This window comes from Neolamprologus brichardi, chromosome 7 (assembly GCF_056152115.1).
Source record: "Neolamprologus brichardi isolate AB-2024 chromosome 7, ASM5615211v1, whole genome shotgun sequence".
Taxonomy (NCBI): domain Eukaryota; kingdom Metazoa; phylum Chordata; class Actinopteri; order Cichliformes; family Cichlidae; genus Neolamprologus; species Neolamprologus brichardi.
This window is the reverse complement of record NC_142110.1, coordinates 37,718,710-37,731,955: the sequence shown is the minus strand read 5'-3', so window position 1 is coordinate 37,731,955 and position 13,246 is coordinate 37,718,710.

The following is a 13,246-nucleotide window of genomic DNA, read 5'->3' as shown; positions in this document are numbered from 1 at the left end:
ACAAAAGTCATTTTATTTTGTTGTCCAAGATAAGGACAATGCTGGACAGTTCCTCCCACCCACTCCATGATTTGCAGGCCAGTCACAGAAGCATGTTCACTGAGATTACCCAAATATACCACCGGACAACACAGGAAATCATTCCTGCCTGTAGATCTCTCTCTCAGCTCAATTCCTAACTCTAAAGCACAGCACACGCTATAATAGTTGCACACCCATAATATCACTTCCTCTACAGAGAAAATGACAAAGTCAATATAATAAGAGGGGCACCTCAATGTCAACTATTTATATTTAATTATGTGGCATATACTGGAATATTTATAATTAGAGTTATTTGTATTTATTAGAGTTTTTTGTTATATTTTGTCACTTTGTAATATAGTGTAATATTAAATTTAGTTTGATTAATTACTGTTCTTACTGTCTTGGAGAAACTGTGACCACACAACCTCTTCTGGGATTAATAAAGCATCCTGATTCTGATTCTGACTGTGATTTAGCCACACCACTGATAAAAAAAAAAAAGTATTTGATATTTAAGGGATAAAAGCCAGATGATTGTGATTATATGAACAGTTTCTCAAAAATTAGTAAGAAAGATGGAGACAGACGTCAACAGCGGATGTTTGAAATGGCAATCAGAACTTACTGTGCAAATGTTTTCTTTTCTTTTCTTTTTGTGTGGGAAAATGTGTTGGACAGTAGAGAGTAAAAACTTTGAATATGTAGGAAAACACGGAGCTCCCAGTGTTGCCAAGCAACAGTAAATATTCTAGCCCAGAGGCAAACACCCTTAAGAAGTCTTGCCACTGGGCAGCCATCTTCAAATACCCCCTGCACCTGTTTGGGCAGTTATATTGAAGAATTATCTACATTATTTTCTGTGGACACACAGACATAAATACTGCATGCAATCAGCAGTTAACGTGATTAAAAAAAAAAGCTAAAACTTTTTCCCCCTGTTGTCATTAAATGTTTATCATCATCTTTGCTGGGTTTTAAATTGTCCTATAAATTTGTGTTATCTGTCATATACATGACTATGCTAAAGTCATGTATATGTCAGGTAAAGGACAGGTAACATCTTCAATGTTCTTGTTCATCGCCTCTTTATAACCACTTTCTCATCTACAAAACATTCAGCATTTTGTCTGTTTTTTTCACTCCAGTATAATTGATACTTGTCTTTTAGTAACATTACTACATTACTATTACTACCTACACATTCATTAACATTGCACATGAATGTGTAGCAGTTTCTCCTCATATGTGTCCAAAACTGATAAAGACTTTAAATCTCCTGCAGTTTGAGCCTAGCATGAAACAGTAAATCCTTACTAATTTTAAGTATGTCAGAGCTATAATTAAATATTGTAAAAGGATAAACACTCAACAGCAATGGACTTTTTTTTTTTTTTTTTGCCAGAAAAGTCTGTCATCTTGCCATAACACCGTCCATGGCTTCGATCATTTCATGAATCACATGGCAGTTACTTTTGACTCCCAAAGAAGTATCAAAAGTTTTTTGTGATAGTTATTTAGGTCCCTTCAGAATACAGTTGGCCATCATGCAACTGTCACTCTCTCCCTCTCACACATACATACACACAACACACACACAAAGTTAAAACAATGCCAGCCACATTGGTGCAGCTGGTAAAATGTGATACAGTATTAATTAGTGAGCTTTAGAGGTGCTGTATTGTTGAACTTTTAAGAGAGCCAGACAAGCTGTTATATACAGACTCAAGTCTTCTTGCCTAGGTACGATTAACAACTCCCAACCATTGCTCCATTAATTCATATTGTAGATATGAGAGTGATGTCAATCATCTCAGACAAAACATGTCTATTAGCAAAATTCTGGACTACTCCTCTATAGAAATACTGCTGCTGGAAAGTTATTCCTTGGCCAATTTACTGACTTGTAACCACTTCATTCATTTACATTGGTTTCCTAAATGAAATATCTACTGAGTTTTATCATCTCTATAGCGGATCTGTTTTGCAGCTTGCAGGGTCAGTAGCCCTTAAAAAATGCATGCGGTAACTGGTTTTATCACATTCCTCAGATTATGTGAAGAGCTTTGAGTGGCGTGCTGGTATATCTCTGCATATCAGTGGTTTTCAATTGGAGCTCTCAAGGTGCAGAATCCTGCTGGTTTTCTATCCCACTAGGCTGATAATTACATTTGTGTGGTTTCCAAATTCATTCTCAGTTTTAATGACTTAAAATAAAGGGATTCACAGCTGCAAGAATAAAAACATAACTGTCTGTAGTTTTCCATCTCATTATTGTAGGTTATTGGTCTCTTCATAGTACAAGGATATTTACTATTTACTAATATATTTATACAGATTTTTGCTTTTATTTCTTCTCTATTCATAGAGAGAAACTGGAATTGGTTACGTAGTATTTTACAAATAGATTTATGAAAGATTTAAAAGAAAAGGACTGACTCGAGACCTTGAAAACATCTAGTATCTAAGCTGCAAAAAGGGAACGTTTAAGTGCTGTCCTGTTTTTGTACATCAGTTTAAAAATACAAGAAAAGGCTTCAGGCTTTGTATGATTCTTAACTAGACTAAACGGCGCATGTTAAATTTGATATAAATTGTAAACATGCATATCAATTATTCAACAGTATAAGTAGAGGTCAATCAAGCAGATAAGGTCACATTACCATAATAAGACACCACTTATTCTGTCCAGTGAAGTTTTATCAATACCCAACAATGAGAGCCAAAAATTATTTCAGTGCATGAGCGCAAATCAGTGTATAATGCAATTTCTCAAACACATGGCTACATATGTAAGTGCTATCCACTAATTACTGAACCTTTACTGGGATATAGCCTTCTGACAGTCTTTTGATGCTGAAAAAAATGAACAAGTATGGTTTCTCTTTTTTTAATTTTATTTTTTGGGGGACTTTTTTGGATAATGGAGCAGTGAAGATACACAGTTTGGAGTCAAACCAAGGTCACTGCATTTAGGCCATGTGACGCATAGTATTTGCAACTATTTGGAAGGATTTCTAAGAAAAAGCCTCTTCTCTATTCAAAGAAAATGGCAGCATGGCTTAGGTTTACAAAGTTGCACCTGAACAACTTTTGGACAGATGAGGCTAATGTGGAGACATTTTGCCAAAATTTATAGTGACGCCATATCAGCACAAACACCTTATATCAACTGCCAGTGACAATGGCAGGGGAAGGGTGATTTGGGTTTGTTTTGCAGCTTGTTTTGCAGCTTGCAGTCCCTGAATCTACCAGGACCTCCTTTTAAACCAAAGTATTGTAGAATCAAATGTGAGGCCATCTGTCTGACAGCTAGAAATTTGTTAATACAAAAGAATGCAACCACAGAATGGCTGAAAAAATTAAGCCCAAAGTCTACTTCAGACCTTAATATAGTTGTTCATAACCAAATGCTCAATGAACTACAGTAAGATGATAAAGAAGAGTTTGCCACAATTCCTCCACAAAGACTTGAGAGACTGATAAAATTATACAGAAAATGATTCATTAAATTGAAAAGTGGTTCTACAAGCCACTGAACGGTGGGGTGTAAAGTTTTTCCTGTGAAAAACATTTTAACGTGAACATGTTTGTCATTCTAAAAGTGCATTCACTTGAGTAGATTTTCACATCAAAAAGAATATATCCCCAAGCCTTTTTGACCCACTTCTGCATTTTGGACATTCAGGACATTGTCTACTCCATATTACACAATTTTTCCTTTGGAAGCAAAGACAGAAAGAGCTCACAGGGTGTACTGTATCCTGTGAGACAGGGGATTGAGAAAATGTAAAGGATATGATTTAAAGTTAAACATGTTTTAGATCTGCTTCATGAATATAGGTAAGGCTGCCACAGCAGGTCTAGAAAGAACCACTCTGCGTAGTTCTTTCTCTCAGTGCTTTTCTCCTCTCTGAATCCGACAGATAGCAATTACAGTTCATGCATGCATCCTCAGCTCCTCTGAGCTTATCATTATCGCAAGAAGACTATCCATCATGGCCATACACATGATGAGTAGGGGCAAGACAAATGGCACACACCTTAAGTGCACAACACTTGCAATGAAAGAAAACAACACTTGAAGATGATGATCACAGAGAATTTCCAATATCTATAGATAGATAGAGAGATGTGTGTGATGTGTGTGTGTGTGTGTGTGTGTGTGTGTGTGTGATGTGTGTGTGTGCGTGTGTGCACACGCTCACATGTGTGTGTGTATATCTAAAGCTATAGGTATATCTATATACATACACACACATACATCACACAGACAGCTAACTCTTTATCTATTTATATAGATAAAAGTAACTATTTCTATGATTAACTATTTATCTGTAGAAAGATAAAATCAATGGGAAATTCTCAGTGATTTTCAGCTTTTTATATTTATATATATATATTGGTGGCCAGTGTCACTCCTGAAATATATATGAAAGTTTGTTCAGGCTTATACTGTGTACATATGACAGAAAAATCACATCACCCTGGGATTGCTTTCATTTTCAGTGATCTCAACAAACATTTGGTTTTCATAGCAACCATCCAATCATCAGCTACTTGATAACCTGTGTGAATAGATCCTCCTGAATATGAATGCCATGATTTGAGACAAAAAGACCACTTTTACTACCCAAAGAGCAATAATGCTGGGAGTGAGTTTTGGCTGAGAGAAGGACGAGGTAGAGAGGATCAGATAGATTTATGATTTGATTTGTATTTAAGAGTGAGAGGAAGTTATTGCTTGGGATGAAGTCAAACAAAGCAAAACTAAACATAAACCCAACATCTTCTGGTTAAACTCAGCTCCTTTGACAAAGGAAAATCTAGCAGTTTTCATAATTTTCAATACTCAAACTAATCTGAGTAGATTTACAATAGTTATATTTGTCACAGTCTAAAATGACATTTTATGTGTAGTGGAAAGAAAACAGAGCCAAAAGCAAACACAGGAATAAATAGGGAGGATTTGAAGATGGAAAATCTTGTCAGATCAAAGACCGTCGTTTTTCATGGAGCATTTAAAAAGATTTGTTCTGCTCTTGTAAGAAAAGGTGAGAGCAGCATTTGCCATTTACCTCTTTTTCATTGCAAAGACATTTAAGACATTTTTTTAAGCAGGACGGAAATATTTAGCCCTATTTTCCATTTTAGCTAAATTGTCATAATATGTACTGTGTGATGTGGGCTAAGAAACAGTATCAAAGAAAAAAAATGTAAATCTTTCACAGAAAAGATGTGAAAGGAATGCACCAATCAAACAAAGAGAAACATGCAGCATGAAAATAATTTATTAGAAGTTGTGGCCTTCACAGTTGGGATTAAATGATGGCTGATGATCGGTTGCTACAGACACCAATAGCTTGTTCAGATTATCTCAAGTAGCTGCTGATCAAAATGCTCTATTCTTGTTCACATATGGTAAGGTTTACTTTTTAGAGTTTGTTTATAGTCAGTGGGGTCCATTATGTTGGTAAAGAGTCCATGTGGAGAGCAAAAAATGAATTTTCATAAATGGAATTTTGAAACTGATTAATTCTATAATTACACCAAGCCTCCATTGGGTACTTATCATCAAGATATATCACAGCATCTTTTTTGGCACTAATCAAGATCCATCATCACACCATAAACCTCCACAGTCTCATTGTGAGTGTTTGCTTTTAAATAAAAACATGTAAAAGCAACTATTTTTATTTACTGGTCACTAAGACCTCGTGACTGTTTTAGATGTAAGTGCTGAAAATGAAATGCATGTGAAAATGAAAGTTTCCTGTAAAAAAGCTTATATTTTATTTTATTTTATTCATTTATTTATTTATTTATTTTTACAGTTTCCTGTAAGATCAACTATTGGATAGGATGGCTAGTAGAGGCAATAACATGAAATGTCTTTATCAGTTTCTCACATCTTCATGGAGACATTTTGGCCAACTTTTCTTTGGTTATCTTATTTGGTTTACACCAATGTTACACTGTGCATTATGGCCAAACATTTCTACTTTGGTTTGAGGTGTCCAAAATACATTATTCCAGAAGTCTTGTGGTTTGTTTAAATGCAGCTTTGGAAAGCTAAGCCATACAGCCATCTTCTTTTTATGGAGAGGAGGCTTTCTCCTGGTAACCCTTCAAACAAGCCATCCTTGTGCAGTCTGTTTCTAGTTGTACTTTCTTGAACTTTAACATCTAGCAAAGTAACTGAGGCCTGTAGAGTATGAGATGTAGCTCTTCTTGGGTTTTTATGTTATTATTTAAGCACTGCAGAGTCTGACCAAGGGGTGGATTTTTCTGGGACATCCACTCCTCAGAACTGTGGTATTGTGTTAAGAGACACCTGAATGCTCCAGAGCAGCAAACTGCCAAAACTCCTGCTTTTATAGAGATGGACACATGCGCTGATAATCGGTTAATCAAATGCAGTTGGTTAGCAGCACCTGGTTGTTGCATAACCTGTTTATTTTAGATGGAGATGATAAGAGTGTTCTAGTCTACTGCACTCACTGTACTCATAGAGTGTAAGTTCAAAAGCTCTTACATTTTATAGCTCAAAATATAATGTCTATTCAAACAACTGACCTTCAGCGAGTGGTATTTAGACCTGGAGTTAGCTGGTGACATAGCAGAAACAGCAGTCCCTCACTCTACTTATAAATGTTAGCATTACTGATATGGTTTCCCACAAAGTGCAAATTATTATCATTTTTCTGTTAAAAAATAAAAATACCTCCTACAAGAGAAAAAGCCCTAAATGGGTTTGCAGTGAAAAGGAGTTTAACAACAACTGCTGCCTTCACCCATTCTCACAAAGGGGGGAAAAAACTTACTTTTTAAAAAAATATTGCCAACAGTCTTTGATTTGACAAGGTTTTCCATTTTCAAATCCAGGGTCTTACCAATTATACTTGTCTCTAACGCTTGTGTTTTCTTTAAACTGCCTTTCAGCCTATTCCATTAATCCGTGCCAGAAGTTTTGCTTTATGTGAAGAGTCCTGAGTTTGAAAATCAAAGGTATACATAACTAGCAAATTTTCTTATAGAAGAATTATATCTATTCCCAGGCCGTCAAAAATGTTTTGCCAAAGCAACTGGTGTCTTAGAGATACACACATGGTGTCCTTTGGCATCTGTGCTGTTATGGACTGTGTTATGGCAATTGTGAGTCACTCCCAGTGTGTTTGTCACTCCCAGTCCTTTGCAATTTCATCATTTGTAAAAGACCTCTCTGCATCACGTGTACACACATTTGGCAGCCATGAATTTTTGGACATGCAGGCATAATATTTTGAAGGAGCATACTTTTACCAAAAAATAACCAAGCTTTCTGGGGTTTAAACTTGACCAGCAAACAAATGAAGGCAGAGGCATCTAATATTGCTGTGGCATAAGCGCACAAAGACCCATAATGCTGCCTGCGAGCTGGGATTGAGAGAGGCAAGACAAGCCACTAAGGATCGAATAGATGAAATGTGTATTTAAGAATGGATGGAAGGTATTGCTCAGGACTTATAACATTTACTCAAAAAAGAAGAGGAAAGAAAAGAAAACAAGGGGAAACAACAACAAAATCTCCACTTCTGCAGTTCAACTTTGGTTAGATTTAATTTGGCCACAGCTATTTTGCTGTATACATGAATCAATTTTCAAACTATTCTGTGCAGATTTACATTACCAATGTGTATAGTGTAACCACAGAAATGAGCGTGATGTGTAGAAAGGTGAAAATTTGCTTTGATTCAAACTGAGAACTCCAGTCTAGCAACCTCTGGGAGCTGGAAAGCACTGACGAGAGCTGACTGTCGAAAAAGAAAAGACATGCACATGCATCACAGTCTAAGAAGCAGTCCAAAGAAAACATAAGCCATTCAGCCAAACATAAGAGTAAATAGTTAAGACCCTAGATTTGGAAATGGAAAACGCTGTCAGATCAAAGACTGTTTTTCTTGCCCTTGTGAGAATAGATGCAGGCAGCATTTAATCTTGCTTTCATGGTGACCATGCTTAATGCATTTTTTAAAAACATCAACCTGAACTTGTTTTTCTTTTAGAAATATTTCAAGGCGAAGTGCGAAATTGTTGCCAGAAAATGTATCGACATGGAGTGTGATACTGCAAAAATCCAAAACCTGGTAAATACAGGACCAGGACTGCCAATATCAATACTTTCAATTTATAAAGACAGCTTATGTAAAGGGGAGCATTGTGTTATGATTCATAAGCTGAATTTTAATTATCAAATTTAATCACCATTAAATCACTCGGAATTTTGCTTTCCATAATAATTCGTTAACACAATAAAACACAACTTTCAACTTTGAATGAGACCTGGAATGTAAATGTGTCTGCTAAAGCACTCGTTGTTTAAATGCGCGATATAATATGAAATACCTGACCAGACATTCAGTACGAAAAGGTTAGTATAGAGAGACATTTTTCATAGCTCGTGTTTGAGGTATTTTCTTTCCATTTCCAATAAAATTTATTTAACACAGTTCAGTGGGTTGAATATATTATCTGAATATCTGAGGCGATTGCTCTGCTACAGTAGGCAATTGGCCTAAAGTAACAACTACGACAATTGCTGAAGATCCAGTGTCAGTTAAGGCTGAGACATTACATTCGCCACTGAGCTACCTGGTTATTCTTTCCCTCTCTCAAAGGACTGTGACAATGGGCTCTGTCTCTGGTTTGGGGGTCTGGGTCTGTCTGATGGATTTCCATTTTTTCTCTCTTTTTTCTCTCTTTTACTACTTGTTCCAGGACAAAGCTCTCTTTTTCATGGTCTTTCATGTCTTTCAATAAGTTGGTGGTGTTGCCACAGTAGAGAATTTCCTTCCAGTAGTATCATTGGTTGCAGTACTTTAATTTAAAGTTGCAAAGCACCTATACACATTGCTTTGCTTTCTCGCTTAAGTCAGCCTAGATAGCTCTGCTCAGTGGCATATGAGTCACATGACCGCAGGACAACTAAACACAGCAGAGCAGGCAAAAGGGGGCGGGACAAAGTGTGCCTGCATGACAGGAACAGAGTTTGCACAGACACTTTCTGACGAACAGGAGCAACATACTGAATTTACAGAAGAAAAAAAAAACTAAAGCATCAATCTATCAATATTTGGATCAATCCGCCCACTGCTGTGTTCTACTGCCAAACAGAGGCTTCATTAGAATTTCTCATTTTATTTTATTTTGATAGGCTGGGTCACAACATCTTATCATAATCTAATCAAATTTTTCTTCACCTATTTATTTATTTGCTTTACAGTTAATGAAGAAAAGGTTGTTTTACTAGACTGTTTCCCGCTTGAGTATCATCAAATCAAAAATAACACTATGGAATTTAATAGTCAAGGCTAAGGTTTTGCTCTGATGCCACAGTGGACACTGAAACTATTAGTGCCATTTGAGACAAAGTTTTCCAATCAGGAAAAACTGTTCTGGAAGGAGAATGACAATAAGTAAGCAAGAGGAACAGCTGCATTTATGAGGCTGTAGTAATCTCACACAGACTCCGACATCTGGATAGAAGATTCTGCAAACGACATTTAAAATTATGTTACAAAGGCAACAAACCACAGATCATCGTGAGCTCTGTTTTGTGCAGCAATTATTATCGTCAATATTTTAAAAAAAATAAATATATCAAATCTAGTTCTTTTGATTTTCGTTTATATCATGTTCATTTGATCAACCCCCATGACTGCGATATTGAGTTCTCTGTTTCATATTGAGTTTGGGTCCCCATTAAATATGAAATGAAGAATTAGAAATACAACTTTTAAGTATCAAAAGACATAACGCTTAACAGATGATTATACTATACTTCTGGTAAAGGTGAAAACTTTTTGATGTCCATAAACCCCAAGCCAAGTACTGCTAAATTTTACGTAAAACATTTGACTTTAAAGGTTTTGCTAGTTACCACAGCAGTAACTAGCAAATGTTACTGCAATGGTAAAAGTCTTTACGGTAACTGCCAAGGGAATGTCTGGTCATGTAAACATGGTAAGTGGACTGGTTCTTATATAGCGCTTTTCTACACTGAGCACTCAAAGCACTTTACGCAACCTCATTCACCCATTCACATAAGCACTTTTCTGTGTAAGTGTATCCAAGTGCTTTGGGTTACTATCTTGCCTAAAGATATTTGGTATGTAGAATGGTGCAGCCAGGGGTCAAACCACCAACCTTCTGATTAGTGGATGACCTACTCTACCTCCTGAGCTAAAGCCTGTAATATGATTACTTTGGATCATACAATAACTAGCTTAGCTCGGTCAATCTTAACCACCCTAGGGGCCGTATCCCATTTTGACCTCGGGACTTCCAGGCCATACTTGGCACAGATGTTCCTGTATACAATGCCAGCAACTTGGTTATGGTAATCAATGTGTGCCCTGCCTGCTAGCATCTTTCACGCTGCTGTTATGTGCTGAATGTTTTCAGGGGCATCTTTACACAGCTTGCACCTGGCGTCTTGCCTCATGTGGTTGACCCCAGCTTCTATTGATCTTGCACTGATGAGTACCTCTTGTGCATGCTTAGTGCCTCCGTGCTCTCTTTCAGTCCATTTTTTTGACTGAAGCCATTGGCAGGATTTCTGAATATCAGCCTCTTCCTCTATTTGCCAGTTCCTCATCTTGGTAGTGGAAGCCCCAAGGCAAGCTAAAAAGAGGACGCCCAAGAAACGCCTAGTGACGAGACCTCGAGGCAGAAGCGAAAAAGATGGACTACACCTGGACACATCTAGAAAGAATGGCCCAGGATAGAAATCTGTGGAGATCTACCTTTGGTGGTCCATACCCTGGGAAGGGTGACGGGCAGTAGTAGTAGTACTGGTTCTGACACTCACCAGTCCTCTGACTCCTTCCTTCCACTTAGTGTACAGTATCTGGGTGATGGATCTGGGGTGAAACCCTCCAAGGAACTGGTAAGGCACTTCCTTGTCTTGATGTCAACGGCTTCTAGCTCCTCACTTGGCCAGCTTATTATCCCAGCAGGGTGTCTGACGACGGGTAGGGGGTGGTGTGTTGTATTGCCTTTCAGACTTTTTGTTGTTAAAAAATTCTCTCACTGACAGAAAAAATATCTAAAAAATGAACTCTGATACCTAGAATAAGTACTAACAGTGTTTTTAAGACATACATGTTACAGAGTATAGCATGGTGGAAAAGTATGGAGAGAATCCCCCACTAAGCTTTTGGGTTGGCATTACCTTAGATTTTGTTTTGTATTAATTGCATGCTTTGGTGTTTCTTTGTGTTTGATGTGAGGTGTGGGCCACACCCATGTGGGAGTGGAGATTCTACTCTAGTCCAGCTGCCAGCTATTTGGAGTTGAGTACAGGGAACAGCTGATTGGGGAGGATTGGAGCCCTTCTCTATAAAGGGGAGAGGAAACAGGAAGTAGTCGTTGTCGTTGTTTTTTAGTAGGACACTGGTGTAGCAGGGAAGCCTCGAAGATCCAGGATGAAGTGTGCACATTTTAACGGAAAAGATTTTTAACCTGGCCTGGTTTTGCTTTTAAAATAATCTGAGGATGTTGGAGGGAGGACTCGTTTTTATTGGGATGTGAGTGGATGTGCTGGGAGGCAGGAAAACAAACACTGGACTGGAGACTCTCTGTGCCCCTGACGAGGAAACTGGACAAGTTTTGGGGAAGTTCCAGCTCCCAGGATGTGATGTGGAGACCCAGCCTCAAACAAAGTCAGGCCTGAAAAGGCTAACAACCCTGACCGTGGTGGCTTTGGGCCTTGGATTCCTGGCCAGAGTTGTGTCTTCAGCCAGTAGTTTTACCCGGAGAAAGAACATATAAATCTTGTGTACCCCATTGCAGTGTGCGTGTGGTGGTTCGTTACTGGTCAATATTAGAGCTACTACTTTTTTGTACGGAGGCCATTTTGGGCCTTACGTAACATACAGATAGATTCAGATAGATTTGAATTGTTCAGTGTTTCCTAAACTTGAAAAAAATCATACATTTCTAGTGTAGCCTGTTGGCTTGTCAACCTCAAAGTGTTATTATTACTATACTTGTCACCTTAATGAAAGCAGGGCCCTTCACTGTAAACATTTTCCGGATAAAAAATCTTTATTTTGGTCACTGTGAGAATTGGCTCAGTTTATTATTAACAAATTCAAACCCTAGACAAATCATTCTGGATATAGCTTTTCATTTTAGGGCTTATCTTCACTTTCACTGACAAATGCTGGCTGTGGCAGCTCTTCTCTGTTTGAAGAGTACCTTGTTAAACAAGAAGATTAAATGTTACAAAGGGTCAAAAAATCAATTCAACAGTGACACACACACACACACACACACACACACACACACACACACACACACACACACACACACACACATATATATATATATATATATATATATATATATATATATATATATATATATATATATATATATATATATATATATATTGATACAACCACAATTCTTAGATTGTTGAGATTATTATTTTTGTGTGTGTGTTGTGTATGGAGGATCAAGGACTTCTTTTTCAGCGAACTGATAAAATAAACCTTAGAAGCTTAGTGTACTTTATTTGGAGCTGAAGATGAAGTTTCACTTTTTCAATTTGTACAATTTCATACAGGTTAATCTTAATAGAATCTTTTTCTCTATGTGTGTGTGTGTGTGTGTTTGAAAAAGCTGAGGCACAGAGAAACACGAGGAAAGACAAAGAGGAAAAAAAGCTGCTGCTCATCAATCTAGCAATGTTCATCATTTGTATGGTTTTCATGTTGTATAGTGTAGCTATAAAGCAAACAGAATTGCCCGTGTTTGTATGAGATTCAGCCAAGACTGATATTTGCCTTGTTACCTCGTTTGGGAAAAAATGTGAGCTCTGATAAACAATAATTACAAATATCAGACTTTTCAACCCAGGGAATGATTTTGGCTGCCAACAGTGCATACCTGCAAAAGGACTCTGACTTTAGGCTGTTCCTCATTTTGCTCAGTTTAGACTGCCTTTAAGTGGGTGTCCAAGTCATGATGTAAAGACATAGGCAGCAGGTTTGGTTGCTAGGTTGCAGAGACTGAAGAGATAGAAGGGAACCAGCAACAAAGAGAGCAGCAGCAAAATTTCATTTAAGAAGTGCTATTTTCCTCAGACTACACACTGATACTTTCCACATTGTCCACAGTATGCTGCACTTTAAAGGGGTATAATCTTGTCATTCATCAGGTTTACTGCAGGAGATAT